Source organism: Armigeres subalbatus, chromosome 3 (assembly GCF_024139115.2).
Source record: "Armigeres subalbatus isolate Guangzhou_Male chromosome 3, GZ_Asu_2, whole genome shotgun sequence".
NCBI classification, from domain to species: Eukaryota; Metazoa; Arthropoda; class Insecta; order Diptera; family Culicidae; genus Armigeres; species Armigeres subalbatus.
In genome coordinates, this window is record NC_085141.1 from 81,402,146 (window position 1) to 81,418,987 (window position 16,842).

At 39.8% G+C, this 16,842-nt stretch overlaps 1 protein-coding gene across 2 annotated transcripts in view; it reads left to right on the forward strand.

The window, feature by feature from the left end:
- The first annotated feature begins 4,132 nt into the window (after positions 1 to 4,132).
- Positions 4,133 to 16,842, forward strand: part of LOC134225421 (uncharacterized) — an 850,799-nt gene continuing 838,089 nt past the window's right edge. For both annotated transcript variants that reach the window (XM_062705490.1, XM_062705489.1), the window contains exon 1: positions 4,133 to 5,524. The gene's annotated coding sequence lies outside the window, so the exon portion shown is untranslated. The remainder of the gene's footprint in view (positions 5,525 to 16,842) is intronic.

Sequence of the window (16,842 nt, forward strand, 5' to 3'; positions counted from 1 at the left end):
TGCATATTTCAAAATTTATGGATTTTTGCCATTAATTATGTGTCGATTTTCCTGAGTGTAGCCTTTCGGCGAGAAAGGCAAAACCAAGTAAAGAACATCAGACATTCTTTTTCCCCTGATTGAACACAGTATATAACGCAGAGCTGTTTATAGAAATAATGATTTTGATTCACATTCGGCTAAATTAGCTCGTCTGTGGTCACCAAAATTATTAATGTGAGTGCCACTTAGCCATACCCTAAGCAAGGTGTAATATTATAAAATCCTTCTAGTTCTAGAAATATTTGACCAATTCAGGCGTGACACCCTCTATTTAATCGAGAACAGACTTCCCAATAATGCACAAGAAAATCTCAAGTAATAGAAGTGGAAAGGAGATTAATTGACTATTGTTCCAACTATGCCCATTACTGGTGCTATGGCCTCGACCAGTACACCTACCCTAGTTGCCCACTGATCAAAACTCAAGTTTACGGCGCTACATAAGCATCTACTAATGAATGAATATATTGTCGCCGCCTTCCCTCAATCTTATTCGAACGCGAAATGCAATTCCATTTCGTCATAGGAGCGTAACCCACCACCCACCCGCTGAAGCATAACGAAGTAAATCACATAAGAGAAACATAACAAAAACAATGCGAACTGCTCGAATCGGGTGGTTCGAGCTGCCCATTTTCCGCTCAATGCACCCATCTAAGCTCGTGAGAGCGAAAACAGTGAGAGTGAATCGTGCACGGCCCACGTGAGTGAGAGTTTCGTCGACTTTCATACACGCGGCAAAAGTCCCGGCCAGTGTGGGTGTAGGTGGAGGAGCGCCACGCGGTTCTGCTCTGAAGCTCTTTACCACGTTTGAATCATATGTTGCTGCTGCCTGCGACCGTGGAATTGCCGCCAAGCGTTAGTTTATGCTCCTTCTCTCTATCACTGCACATTGGTCCAGGAAGCATACAAAGCGGTAATAAGTTGTTCAAGCCGAACATAGCAGAGATAGAAAAAAACTTTGTTCTACAAAGTTGCTCCTAACGGTGAGGGGCTTTTTGAGGATTTCATAAAAATTAGGGTGGGCCACATTTGAAAAAAATTAAATATAAAACTTTTTCATTTGCAGAGATACGGCTATACAATGTTCCGCGAAGTTATAGTTCAGCCAGATTCCAAGAATTTTGCTTAAAAAATTATTTCTCTAGCTCTTGAATTGACTGATTTAGAGCAATTTTCCCAAGCTTACTTAGGGTGACCCTCAAAAAACTGTTTTTTTGCTCTAACTTTTTTGTTTCAAATTTCTCAGCCATGTGATGTTCAGAGCACTTTTTGTGCTTTGCAGGGCGCAACTTTTCATGGACTTAGCGTTGCCATATCTCATGCGGATCAAAAGTTATTGAGGTTTTTCTTCGAAAAAAAGTTTTCTTCTAACGGCTGTAACTATGATTGGCGCAAACATTTTTCAATCTGTTTTCTCGACCTTATTCTACTACATTCAGGCTTCATTTCAGGGTATTCAAATCGAGGGGATAATTGAAAATAACCCCATATTATTGCAATGAAAAATTACCGTTTTTTTCCATTTTCAAGCACTAATTTGCTATTTTTAAGTGTTTTGCTTCCATGGCTTACTTTGTGATATGGCAAACGCCACACCATTTAGTTATAAAGCCTGAGCAGAAGCTAATATCTTGAAAACAGCAGTTTTTATGAACTTGATATGAATAAGAGGTAACATGACAAAAAATAATAACAAAAATTAATATCCAAAATAAATACTTTAGGCATAACATTATCAGATATTTTAATACAAAACAAAAAATAATTATGTTTTGCCTTCGATATTGTAATAACAACATATGTTATGCTTTGAATATTGTGTATATTCCTTTTTGTTATTTCGTATCTTATACATGTCAGTTATTTTCGCCGAGACCGAGCCTCTATTTGCACGAATTTATGTTCATTTATGTTCATTAGAATGCTTTCGGCGAGTTTATTAGGGATCCGAGTTAAATTTTTCAGAAAGATGGACCCCTCGTTAGTTATGGACAAAATCACGTTTATGGACCCCTCGATTTTTGTCAATTCTTGATTCACCAAAACTGTCATAACTCCAACATTTCTCAACCGATCTTAAGGATCAGCATATCGTTGGAAAGAGGAAGAGTGTATCCTCAATTTGCAATAATAACAATGAGGCAGCCATATTGGATTTGGTATTGGTTTAAAGTTTTGAGCCTTCCAAATAAATTACTGCTGTAGACATGCTCTTCATTTTCAAAATATATTTGGCGTAGAATAGTGTATGAAATCAATGAACTGATGTCGTAGTCTCATATTGTTTGTATAAATAATGTTCTTTCGTCAGATGGGCCTTAAAAATAGTTTGGTGAATCGTACAAAACTTTTGATAGAAAAAACATACACCTGAGATTTTTGAACACAAAGCTCTATATAAGCTAAGATTTCCATCGATGTGGTGATATTCAAAATCGGTGATTGCAAATCTAGCGAAAAAATAGTTTAAAAATAAATCCAAGATGGCAGCCAAATCCAATATGGCTGCCCCTTTGTTATTATTGCAAATTGAGGATACACTCTTCCTTTTTCCAACGATATGCTAATCCTTAAGATCGGTTGAGAAATGTTGGAGTTATGACAGTTTTGGTGAATCAAGAATTGACAAAAATCGAGGGGTCCATAAAAGTGATTTCGTCCATAACTAACGAGGGGGGGTCCATCTTTCTGAAAAATTTAACTCGGATCCCTAATAAACTCGCCGAAAGCATTCTAATGAACATAAATTTGGGCATTTTCAAAGACCTCGTGCAAATAGTGGCTCGGTCTCAGCGAAAATTACTGACATGTATAAGATACGAAATAACAAAAAGTAATATACAAAATATTCAAAGCATAACATATGTTGTTATTACAATATCAAAGGCAAAACATAATTATTTTTTGTTTTGTATTAAAATATCTGATAATGTTATGCCTAAAGTATTTATTTTGGATATTAATTTTTGTTATTATTTTTTGTCATGTTACCTCTTATTCATATCAAGTTCATAAAAACTGCTGTTTTCAAGATATTAGCTTCTGCTCAGGCTTTATAACTAAATGGTGTGGCGTTTGCCATATCACAAAGTAAGCCATGGAAGCAAAACACTTAAAAATAGCAAATTAGTGCTTGAAAATGGAAAAAAACGGTAATTTTTTATTGCAATAATATGGGGTTATTTTCAATTATCCCCTCGATTTAAACACCCTGAAATGAAGCCTGAAAGTAGTAGAATAAGGTCGAGAAAACAGATTGAAAAAATGTTTGCGCCATTCATAGATACAGCCGTTAGAAGAAAACGTTTTTTTCGAAGAAAAACCTCAATAACTTTTGATCCGCATGAGATATGGTAACGCTAAGTCCATGAAAAGTTGCGCCCTGCAAAGCACAAAAAGTGCTCTGAACATCACATTGCTGAGAAATTTGAAACAAAAAAGTTAGAGCAAAAAAACTATTTTTTTAAGGGTCACCCTTAGTAAACTTGGGAAAATTGCTCTAAATCAGTCTATTTAAGAGCTAGAGAAATAATTTTTTTAGCAAAATTCTTGGAATCTGGCTGAACTATAACTTTGCGGAACATTGTATAGCCGTATCTCTGCAAATGAAAAAGTTTTATATTTAATTTTTTTCAAATGTGGCCCACCCTAATTTTTATGAAATCCTCAAAAAGCCCCTCACCGTTAGGAGCAACTTTGTAGAACAAAGTTTTTTTCTATCTCTGCTATGTTCGGCTTGAACAACTTATTACCGCTTTGTATGCTACCTGGACCACTGTGCACTGGCCACACCATCAGCCGAGCTGAGGAAGTGCTGTTAGGGAGCGAAACACTTGAGAGAGGCTCGTATTGTTTTGGTTTCAGTGGGCAAATGCCGCTTTGGTAGGCAACCGTTGGGAGTTTCGTCGAGATTTTCCTCTTTCGAGTCTCACCCACTATCACCACCCATTCCGGGCCACCGTGCTTGAACCGCTGGTTGGATTGGAGTTTGGATAGAAAATAATGTTCATGGATGCATGTTGGCGTGTGCATGCTGCTGCTGTCGTTGACTCCAACTGGTTCCAGTCGTATTCCGGCATTTCTGACGGTCGGTCGGTCGGTTTATATCTGGGAACGGTAACGAGATTCGTCTCCGATTTGGGATGTTTTGAATTTTGTGCGTGCGTGCGGGCGTGTTTAATTCAGAGTGAAGTCACGAGTTTCCTAAATATTCTGCCGGATCCGGAGAGTTGACGTCCGGTGCTTGAGGAATAAATTTAGAGTTTTCGTTGGTGGCTAAAGGATTCTGCTCGGCTGCCGGGTGCTTAAGGGACGTGACATCCAACGAGATCGTGCAGCACTAGCTCTAGTGTAGTGAGTAGTTAATAAATAATAGCAACAAAAAAGGAAACTTTCAGCTGCGAAAAAGTGACGGTGAAGGAGATCCGGTCAGGTCCGATAGCAGTCCGGTTCTACTTGTTTTTCGCCACGTCCTCCGTTGTGCCACAGTGGACGAGTGATAACGATGGAAAAGAGCTCCGGCCATTAAAAAGTTTCGTGTCCATGTGTTGACCGTCGAAGAACCCCAATCAAGTGGTGGTGTACGAAAACTGGAAGTCACGTTTAGCCAATAACCGACGACCTCATACAGGACAACGCTCACGTGCAGGTTTCCGTGTTCATCGTGGGAGTGCAGAGTTGATTTAGTGCAATCGGATCCAAGTGAACAGCTTGAAGAAAAGGTGGCAATCTAAAAATTAAGAAAAATGTGCCAGCTCGGTTATAGTGTTGTGGGTTGAGCTCTCTGAGTCGTTTCAACACCTCGATCGATTACGAACGCCAGCATCGGTTTGATGATTCAATTTGGCTGATTTTTCGATTGTTTCGTGATCAACATAGAAGAAAGGAGCATTAAGTCCATAAGAAAGCAGTTTTTCTCCGCTCGGGGCTGCAAATTGAAAGGGCAGTGTGATTGTTGCTGTTATGCCTGTTAGTGAATTATTTTCAATTTTCGATTCCTCCCGTTGGCTGCAATACGAGCTCCGACTGAGCAATAGGGAACCAACCAACCTATCTTGTATATCTACGTAGAAGTAGAAGATAATCCGCAAAAAAAGCAAAGTGTCAGCGGAGAGTCGTTCGAATTGAACAGCCCAGTCAAGTTTCGAAAAACCGGTTTCGACGGAGCCAGAGCCAGTCAGCTTTCAGGTTCACCAGTGCAATTCCGTGCGGGAGTGAGTGAATGTACGATTGTTTGGGTGTGTATGTGCATGTATTGTGTATGCATTGGGGGCCCAGCAAAAAGTGGCCTCCGACCGACAGCGCCACTGCCGTGTCGTCTGATAAAGCCGAACAAGTAAGAAGCCGGGAGATTGCGGCCTGAACCGGCTCGTCTGGCTGTAGGGTTGCATTTGCGCCAGCCGGTTGGACTCTGCACATTGGCTGAATACGAGAGGGAGTGATGCACTAAAAAATAGCCAGTAGCCAGCGAATCTTAAAGGTAATGGAGTAACAATTTGTTATGATTATGTGAGAATGCACTTTTACAGTTGTTATTTGTGGGGGACTATTTGCCCTAACACTTTGATTCAATGTCATGCCGCTTTGTAGTAAAACATCGATTATTATTATTAAATATTATTATTTATTCAAGTATTATCAAATTAGCATAATTCAAAAAAAAAAAATCATTGGTATCCAACAAAAAACTGTTTTACCATTATGTTTCGTTCTTGAGTTACAATTTTTCAAAGTTGGCGATGTCGAAGAAAAACTAAAGATACTCACATTAGTTTATCGGGATATTAGGCGACCCAACATTTTTGTTGTTGCTCATATATCCATAAATCTAGCCAGTGGAAAAAAGAAAATCTGAGATCCTTTGGCTTAATGTGTACGATAAAAATTAAAATCCTGCGATGTCCTGCCGGATTCCAGTTCAAAACTTACTTGCAGAACAGATCTATTGTCGGGATGGGTCGGGGCTAGTCGACGACTAACAAGCTGTCGTCTCGGACAATCCACTATGACTGCCTTTAACCAGCCATGTTGTACTCAAATTGAAAATACACCGTGGGTTACTATGGCGGCCCATAACTATGGAGCACCTGAACGACTTCGAATTAGCTGATGACGTTGCACTCTTTCCCCAACGATGTTCTTATATACAGAGTAAGTTCCACGACCACGACCGAATATAGCCGAGAGATCAATAGATAATGTTTAAAGCCTTAAGGTGACACGGGAAGCACAAACAATCATCAAATCGTCATCATTTCATCATTGAATGCTTAGTTTTTTTTCTACAACAAATAATAATAACTTCAAAAAAGTATCACAGGCGCGTGCATTTACAGTTACATCAAACATCTGAAACCCAAGATACGCTGCTCTAAAATTACGAGGTGGAAATGCTAGAAAGAGACAAAAAATAGGAAAAATAACACGGTATGTAGTGCCTCCCCGAGTCACCTTAAATATAAAGTGATTATATATTTTGAAAGCGTATCAAATCGTTTCAAAAGAGATTTTTCTTCAATCAACCCACAACACCCAGTATGATGCTAACATTCGATGTTTAGAACGTTTTTGAGATTTTACAGATTTAAAGATGCTCGAGATTTTGCACATTTTCTGATATTCCATTTTTACATATTCTGGAGCTGATGCATAAATAAATAAATACAAATACATTACACAAATCCTTAATAATCCCATATTTTCTAGATTATTGATTCCTAAGCTGTGGGTTCTGCCCCCAAGGGGTTGATCGTTGATGGGGCTCGAAAGACAAATCTTGATTCATACTTTTATCCCTACTTTGTCCTAGGAATCTATATCAGCTTTTGGATTTAGATTAATAGTGATTCAAGAATGACTAGAGAACAACAAATTTATGGGGGTAATAGCCTATTTTTATATCAAAACGAGGTGAAAATATAAATGCTGAGCTGATATTGACACTCAGATCAGATCAGTTTAATCTAATTCAAATCCAATTCCAATTCAAAATAAATAAAATTCAAATCCAATCCAAAACCATTCAAAATTGAATACAAATCTGTGCTATTCCAATCCAAATTGAATCCAAATAGAACAAAAAAATGCGAAGATTTTTCAATCTGAAATAAACTTGAATCTAATTCAAATCTAATACAAACCCAATCCAAACCAAACCCAAATCCAATTCAAATTCAATCCAAATCCAATCCAAATAGAATAAAAAATTGCTGAGATTTTGGCAAATACAATGAAGAAGTATAAAGCAGTTTATTGTGATTCGCTCTATGTAACGCGAACTCATTTATGTACATGAAATATTTAGATATCAAAGCATCTGGCACCTGGTGAGTCGCAATTAAAATGAGGTTCAGTCAGTTGGGTCATCCAAAAAGTTTGGGAGCCTCCAATTTATTTAAATGGTTCAGACTCCCACGAATTTTGCTTTATCCAGAGTTAAAATTATTTGTTTATTATTTTTTTTAAGTTTTGTTTTAAGAAAACATCAGCGATTGAAATTATCATCGGCATATGGGAAGGATTACAGACTTCAACTTGCCTATACAAAATTTGTTTAGATATAATAAAGGCATTCAAGGAGGTTTGAAAATCTTGCCTAAAGAAACGTATTTTTTTATGTAAGCAAGTATTATGTGAATGGGGTGTACCCGTTAGGCATAATAGACGTTATACATAAATGACCCAAAGAATAGCCCATGACATAAAGAAGACAGAATTATGCCAAACGACCATTATGCCTAACGAGCATTGTCCCTAACGTCCGTAATGCGTAACGTCCATTAATCCTAACGTACTTATGCCTAACGAAGCGGACTCACGTGAATGGTTGCCAATCAACGCACAAAAAGACCACTAGAGACCCACTTTTCTCCCCTTCACTATGGTCGGTCCATGAAAATACCCTAAACAATATTCCTCGAGCTTCCAATAACATTTTAGAGTGGCACAAAAAGTGAAATACGATTTTGAAACGAGGAAGTCCCCCGTTTTACAGCGTTCCAAAACAGTTCCAACTAGAAGAAAGAAATGCGACCACTGATACTCTACGACCACTGCAGGCTAAGAAGACATATAAAATAGCAGAAAAGAATAAAAACTAGATATACTAGTACGTTCATATATTCCAGGTGCTTGGAATATTTTTTCTTTTAATATGATTAGGAAAAATAACATGTTGCTATAGAATCTGGAGATATACATATGATTCTATCACAAATGCCCGAATGACACTCGCCCGAATGACAAACGCCCCAATGTAACAGTCGCCCGAATTCCATTTGCCCGAAAAGACCAAACGCCCGAAAAGACTATTCGCCCGAATGGACCACTCTCCCGAATGGACCGTTCGCCCGAATGGACCATTTGCCCGATTAGGTCATATATACATCCAGATTATATAACAACATGGTATTTTTCCTAATCATATTAAAAGAAAAAAATATGCCAAACACATGGAATATAGAAACGTACCAGTTTGTCTAGTTTTTCATTATTTTTTGCTATTTTAGATGTCTTCTTAGCCTGCAGTGGTAGTAGGGTATCAGTGGTCTGGTCGCATTTCTTTCTTCTAGTTGGATCTGTTTTGGAACGCTGTAAAACGTAAGACTTCCTCGTTTCAAAAGCGTATTCCACTTATTGTGCCTCCCTATAATGTTATTGGAAATTCGAGGAATACTGTTTAGGGTATTTTCATAGACCGACCATAGTGAAGGGGAGAAAAGTGGGTCTCTAGTAGTCTTTTTGTGCGTTGATTGGCGACCATTCACATGAGTCCACTACGTTAGGCATATGTATGTTAGCCATGATGGACGTTACGCATTACGGACGTTTGGGATAATGTACGTTAGGCATAATGGTCGTCTGGCATTATTCTGCCTTCTTTATGTCATAGGCAGTTTTTTGGGTCATTTATGTATAACGTCCATTATGCCTAACGGGTACACTCCATTCACATAATACTTGCTTACATAAAATATTACGTTTCTTCGGATAAGATTTTCGAACCTCCTTGAATGCCTTTGTTATATCTTAACATGAAAAAAGTGCTAAGGTAACAAACTTTTTATAGGCAAGTTGAAATCTGTATTCTGTAATCCTTCCCGTATGCCGATTGTAATCTCAATCGCTGATGTTTTCTAAAAACAAAACTTTGGTTGATCCCAGCGATTTTAAAATCCCATAGTATATACTCTGGTCTAACGTATATTGATAAATTTCGTTCCATTAATGAACAAAAGGCTGTATCATACGTTCCCGTGTTTTAGCATTAATACCAAGGGAACGAATCGACGGTGTTGACCTTCGCGTACAGTTCCGTGAATTGTGAACACTTGAGCAAATAGTTGTGGAGCAGTTGAGAATGTTCCGTCAATTATCCAAATCTTGGCTTGTGCTTACAACACTGAGTGATGGGTTAAAGGAAATAGCAAGATCGTCCCATCATTACCATGGATAGTCGATCGCAAGAAAGGTCATGCGTCCAATGTTGTCATATAGCATCTGTCGATATGCACATATATATCGTCAGATTCCGATGTTTATAAGGGTACATCACGTCGTCATCGGCGTTACATTATACGACGTGGCTCGTTTTTGCTTATCTTAAGGAAGAAATCATGTCTTCAATACATTTAGAAATAACAATGTATGAAGAAAAGAAGGGCGAATTCCTAGTTGCTCCCTTATTTTTGACGATTGGTTTAAATAAATACCCTTGCAACGTTATTTTTCGCTACAGCTCTAATTATTAGATTTTCATTCATTCCAGGATGCTTGAGGACCGGTATAGGTATAAAACATATTTTAATATCTGATTCTCTCAACAATGCTGATCGATTGAGACTGACTTTTTTTTCTATGTGAATGGATTGCAAGAGTGTGATGAGTAGATTGTATTTATAATCAATGTTAATTGGTGCTTTACACCTCGGGAAAGTTTTCTGCCGGATTTTGGTCCCTGTGCCATGGGGAAAAAAATTGCGGGCCAAATTCCCGAGGTGTGAAGCTACATTAAAGGATTTTATGCATACATGTATAAAGAAATCAAGTCATTATTTGTGTTCTGTGTTCGAAGGGGTTTCTCAAATCTAATAAGCAAACCTGGTATTTAGATTGGTAAGCTTTAAGCTAGAACCAAAAAAAAACATTATTTACTGCTCAATTCTTGAATATAATCGGATTATACATACAATTTTGGTAGACCCTCGTGTTACAAAGTGCAGTAACGAAACGGTCGGTAGTAAGTAGTGATAACCCTATGTATAGATTAAGTTTAATACATATTCTGTAACTGAAATGTCTTTGTTTGGGCTACTTACAATTTAGATAATTCACTTCGAGTTCAGTGACTCTTCGGCTGCGGATATTGCGCCTTATATTAGCTAAACCTATTCCTAGAATTTATTGAATTCACGTTCTATAGATATAAGTATAAATTCATTCGCATGTGCATGATTACCTTTGATAACAAATAACACTGCTACACTAAGCTAACTGATGCTAAACAGCCCTTTAGTCGAACTGTATCCCAAGCAGCACAAATCGTTTCACTACTGAACATTTCACTGTGTTGCAACTATTCGGAATGAAACAATCTTTGCGTATGTGCCATCAAATATATCTAAAGTGACCAGATACATTTTGCGTGAACGCGGGACAAGAAAAAGTTCATAGCTTAATGTTTTGGAAATGCGCTTTAAGCAATTATTTCATTTTTCAGAACTTGTTTATTACCAAGGTTTAGTTTGCTAACACTGTTCGATAAACGGCAACTCATTACAGAAGTCAAAGCTTTCTTCAAACGTTGAATGTACAACGCAATGTAGCTGTCATTGAGTTTCACATCGTTTTGAAGTTTGGCGTTAGTTAAATGAATGTTGAACGTCTAGTGTATAGAATTTTGTTAGAATATTCTTTTTTAGTAGCAAATCTCGAAAAAAAATTCCTGAATTACCTAAATAACTCTTTCTGAATTACCTAACGAAAGTAGATACTGTGATAAGGAATTAATTATATCAAATGTTTCAAAGTCTGTTCTGGTCGAAATTTCCGCCAGGAATATGGTCCACGGTTTTTGCTCCAATTTATTTCCAAACGGCTGAAACTGAATAGCTTTCGCCTTAGCATATTAAAAATCCCGTTCCATTTCATATTACTTGGTGACCAGAATTCGGCCTAAAATTTTCCCCAAATATGAGGCTACCTTGAACACAATTCATTTTTTAGCACTTTTTAGGATCAAGTTTTTCAACGTAACTGTCCGTAACTATTACTATCGATATCCGATATCAACACTCTACAGGTCGTCTTCCAACTTGGGTAAATTTTCTGCGAATTTTGGTCGTTCCGTGTCAAAATCCAAGTAATCAGGCAGCACGAAATACACGGATGCAACATCTGCTTACAAGATTCCAAGAATATAAGGCCAATCTACCAACAATCATGTTCAAATCTCAATAATCGAAGCCTCATGCTAACTCGCTTGCGATCTGTAGGCAGAGCTTAGCGCTTGAGTATTGCACACAGAATCGCATCGTTTCGCTCATTTGCCGAAAAATGATTTCGCACCAAAAAGCGTCGAAACCCAACCGAAGAGTATTTTATGTTTAGGTATGGATTTACTATCCATTGTGTTAAGCAAAGAAAGTTAATTTGTTGAATACATCGAAGACGTTGTAATCATGCAATGATGCAAACTGTGAGTCGAAACATGAACGATTCTATGGATGTCGTTCGGCTCGCGCTTGATTTGAATCGTGGATCAGTGAATCTATGATCCATATGATTGTTTTACAAAACGTTTGCTTTAGTTAAAATTATATATGTATTTTTTTTAAATACTGAGAAATGGCTAATTGTGTAATCTATTTTTCTCTATTTCGCGGGACTTTAAGTCCACCTTAAGGCTACCTTACACCTCGGGAAAATTTTCCGCCGGATTTTGGTCCCCATGCATTTTAAATGGGGCCGGGATTTTGATTTTCCGTGCCCAAATCCACATCGCATATGCAAAAATGCATGGGGAAAAAATCCGCGGACCAAATTCCCGAGGTGTAAGGTAACCTTTACACATCGGGAATTTGATCCGCGGATTTTTTCCTCATGTGTTTTTGCATATGAGATGTTTTCGGGATTTGAGCACGGAAAATAAAAATCCCGGCCCCATTTAAAATGCACGGGGACCAAAATCCGGCGGAAAATTTTCCTGAGGTGTAAGGCAGTCTTTTTTCTAGAAATAAGTTAAATGCGGGACCTTTCGCGGGACGGTTTTCAGCGCGGGACAAACAATGAAAATGCGGGACTGTCCCGCGAAACGCGGGACGTCTGGTCACATTAAATATATCTCTCTTGCAATCTAAAAAGCGCAAGAGGTGGAGCCTACGGAAACATCCTTCGAGTGCAGAAAAATTGCAATAATGTTACAAAATACTACAGAAAAAAATAAAATAAAAATATAAAACTGGATTCGATTTATGGATCTTGTGATTGATCGTCCTTCACTCTATCACAGCACCATTCATCACTTCGAAGGGACTGCATGTTGACTCACAATAAAACCATACGATTATGAAGTTTTGTACTCGGGTTTCCTGTTACTTGATTGCAGCATCACGGGAAAAAAATGTGAGTTGTCGAAACGATGAACGATGCTAAATTAAACATGAAGACACATTCAACTTTTCTGCAACTTAATTTAAACAACAATTAAATTTTGAAAGGCGCATTGAAGTAACATGGTAAAAAATATGCAACCTAATGATTTTGTTTCGTGTTTGCAACATGAAGTGCAGTATTCTTTGTTTGTTTATTTCTAAATGTCAAACACGTACTGGATTGCAATTTTAATGAAACATTGATCACAATTCGAACGTTTTTGACATCTTGATGCAACTTTTTCATGCTTTGATGTTTTTTCCAATGCCTTTAATGATACTGAATAGAAACAAGGTGCTTTTAGGAAGATGTTGCGTGTGCTACTTGGGATGCTACCGTAGAAGATTAGCTATTTAGTGAGTAGTTTTATTGGATTTTCAGCCACTTTTATGAAGATCTTACAAATTATGAGCGCTGGATTGCAAATTGTTGTTTTTAGTTCGAACAATAGCCCACTGATCTTCCCTTTGGTGCAAAAACGTCGGGCCGCAGAACCATTGACTAGTCGCTTGGGAGTCTGGTCCATGCTCCCATTTGGTTGCCACATCATCCCCAGTACAGACTCCATTCCATGTTTTCCCCTCTCTCCAGTGCAAGTTCCTTGTTGGCATCCTTTGATCTTGTACCGATTTCTTGTAGTACTTCGGCGGAGTTTGAGAGGAAATTCCGAATGTCAAACCCGGCTGGTTTATCCCGCCACAGAAAGCACTGCGAAAGACGATCTTGTTCTCTGATCTGTACCTGATGGAGCATCTCTTGTATGTCGCCACACACGGCAATCGGAAATTGGCGGAAAGAACTAAGCACTGTGGGCAAAGGAATCAGCAGATCGGGACCTTTCAGCAACCTGGAGTTGAATAATACTCCGTTGACGGTAGCTTTGGCATCCCAGATGAGACGGACCTTTTGCTTCCTTGGGTGTTGTACTACTCCCAAGGGCAGAAACCATAATCGGTCACGATCACATGAGTCCAGCTCAGCCTGAGTTGCTTTGTGTGCATAGCCCTTTCGTTCGTATTCGTGGATTTGTTCACGAACACGATCTGCTAGCGCTTGATCTTTCGCAAACTTTCGCTCCAGACTCGAGAGACTCCGCGGCCATTGGATAGCTATTGGGAAACTCGGGGCAGTCCGTTCGCCAAAGAAGTCCTGTTTCGAATCTATCGCCTATTCGCCTAGTCGTAACTTCCAGAATAATTCTTGCTCGTTTATCTTCTTCGGATTCTAGACTTCCCGCAGTTTATTTGTGATTCAACTATTTTCTAGGGTGAAGAAATCTCGAAGTTGTTCGTTCAACTCACGATCCGAGTCCATAGCTGATGTTGCATGGAAATTGATAATTGCGCCACCATTAATGTCGTTGTTGCCGCATCCATATACAGTCCAGCCCAGGCGACATTTTGCTGCTATAGGGTCGTTTGGGAGCTTGGGTTGAACCGTGTTGTAGCTCTCCATGGGGAGGCCTCTTAGATGTGAGAAGTGTTGTGCCAATTCGCTATAGTTTAGTGACTGACCGGGAAGGATCAAGCTACTCACTGTCCTTGCATTACGAAGAGTGTATCGTTGTGAATTGCTTTTCCCTGATATTTCCAAATTTATCTCCTTAGATTTGGATTCGGTTCGTTTGACGTTGCCCGCCCACTGTAGCGTTAAAGGTTTGATGGGACCTCCCACTCCAAGTTGCTTCGCGACGTTAGCTTCAAGTAAGGTGATTTCCGACCCCTCGTCAATAAAGGCGAAAATGGAGACGCAGCTGTTCTTGTTATAAAGTACAACGGGCAATATTCTGAATAGTGATTGGGACTTGTTAGTGGATGATGAAGAGTGGTTGACGGAATGAGATACTGTAGGGGAGTGAAGAAGGGTGTTGTGTTTTTGACGACAACCTTCCACTCCACAACCTTGCCATGACTTGCATGGCCACTTCCCATGGCAGTTCAGACATGTTCTGCAAAGACCTTTCTTTTGGACGATCTTCCACCGTTCATATATGTTTAAATCCTTGAATTGAGAGCAATTTATAACTCTATGCCCATCGTTTGCACACATACTGCATGCTTTAGCTGTTTTTCGCCTGAACTTTCGCCTTGCAGATGTGTATGGACACTCGCATTTTCCCTTCCGCGGTGTTTCTCGTTCTTGAAGGTTTTTTCGTGCACAGCAAGTTCGAAACTAACTTCACTTGCAGCTGCCACTTGTTTCTCCATGTACATCCCGAATGACGCCAGATTGGCCAACGGGTGTTGGCCCTTGAAGGATGCCCATTCCATTTTCATCGGGCCCGGTAGCTTATCCACCAGCTCCTGCATCAACATTGGGTTGGACAAGTGCTCTTGCAACTGTGCCGATCGAAGATGATCCACGAAATTCCCAACTGCCAGGCCATATTCTATCACCGCTATCTTGTCTGGGCCCAGGTGTCCGACGTACCTTCTCCAGAATAGTTTTCAGTAGAAGTTCTGGTCGACCATAGCGAATTCGAAGAGTTTCGATGGCGTAAGGAACACTTTCTGGTAGTAGGAGTTTGCTGCAAGCCGATTCCTTGGCGTGTCCTATAAGACACTGCTGTAAACGAATCAAGTTTTCAGCATTTGTATAGCCTCAAGCAGCCGTCGATTGTTCATAGCTGCTAATGAACATTGGCCAATCAATAGGGTTCCCATCAAATCTAGGAAGCTGCCTACCGACTACCTGCCCAGCCGCAATTTGTTGCGATTGTAGTACTGCCACTGGTTCACTGGTATTTTTAACATTTTCTCGTCTACCGTAAACGAAGACCGATCTGCTGTTGGATACGACGGACCATTGAATGGTAGAAGACGCGATGCTAAACCGTTTTCTAGAATAGTCATATGCTGTACGAAAGGCTGTTCCAACTTCCAACCCGGATGGCGCTGAACGGAGTTGTGGAGGAAGCGACAGGAATGTTGGTGAATTCACCTGTATACCTTGCTCTGGGATAGTTGTGTGCTGCAAAGATGGTTGCTCCACACCCGGTGGCATTGAGCGGCAATGTTGACGTAACGACTGATACTGCTTCTGCATAGGCGACAGTTGAAACAGTTGTGGAGCCGCCACAGACCGACACACTTGTTGCTGAGAAAAGGGTTGGCTCGGGTACTGTTGCTGCATACGATGCGGATTTACTAAAGGATGAGGCTGTGATTTTGCCACGTACTGACGAAATGGCTGAACTACAATTTCAGAGCGAGCATCATGTGTCACAGGACGTATGGTACTAAATTTTGGTACTAGAATTGACGGTCCATTAGACAAATTCAGTCTATTGGCCACTCGATGAATCTGCGATGGGTCCTGGGGAACCATATGTTGAAATTCGGTGCCTGCTACCAGTTCCTTCTTAGTTTTCCCCGCGGATCTTCCATCTACATCCTGGTTCTCTAACCAACTCTCCACTTTCTCTTTCGAATCTGGAACCGATTTTGAACCACTACCACACTCCGACATTTGATTAATCAGCTCATTTTTCTTTTCAATTGATTCTCTTCGAATCAGCTGCTGTTTCGCAAGCAACGCAGGTTGTTCCTCCAACTTTCGTTGACGGAGCTGCCATTCTTCTTCCATCAGCTGTCTTCTATCTTCAATTTGACGCTGCTCCTCTTCCAGCTCACGAGTACGGAGCTCTTCCTGTTCCCTTAGTTCTTGTTCCTTGTTCTGCTTCTCCTCCTCAATGACTTTTAACTGGGCTTCCATAGCAGCCGCCCGTGCACTAGAAGTTTGACTCGCCGGAATAGAGGGATTTTTCGTCCCCTTCCTAGAAGCTGATTTCCCACCAGCAGTTCTGGTGGACTTATTGTCAGCCGTAGAATTCTTTGCTCTTTTCGGCTTACTCGCGGTTAGTTTTGCGATACACTCAACCCTCTTTTTACGTCACTTATTGGGGGGACGTAAACCGAATGTGACGTAAAAAGAATTTTTGCTAAACTTTCTAATATTTCACTTAATTTGTTGATCGTTGGATACTTTTAAATACATTCACTTGCGTCTTACATGAGGTATTGTAAGATCTCCCCAAATCCAGGCATATGAGGTGTTATAAGATCTCCAAATTGTTCTGGAGTTTGAATCAAATGGTCTACCGAATCAATCAAGGCTTCCACGATGTCCCCAGCCGTGGTGTCAACC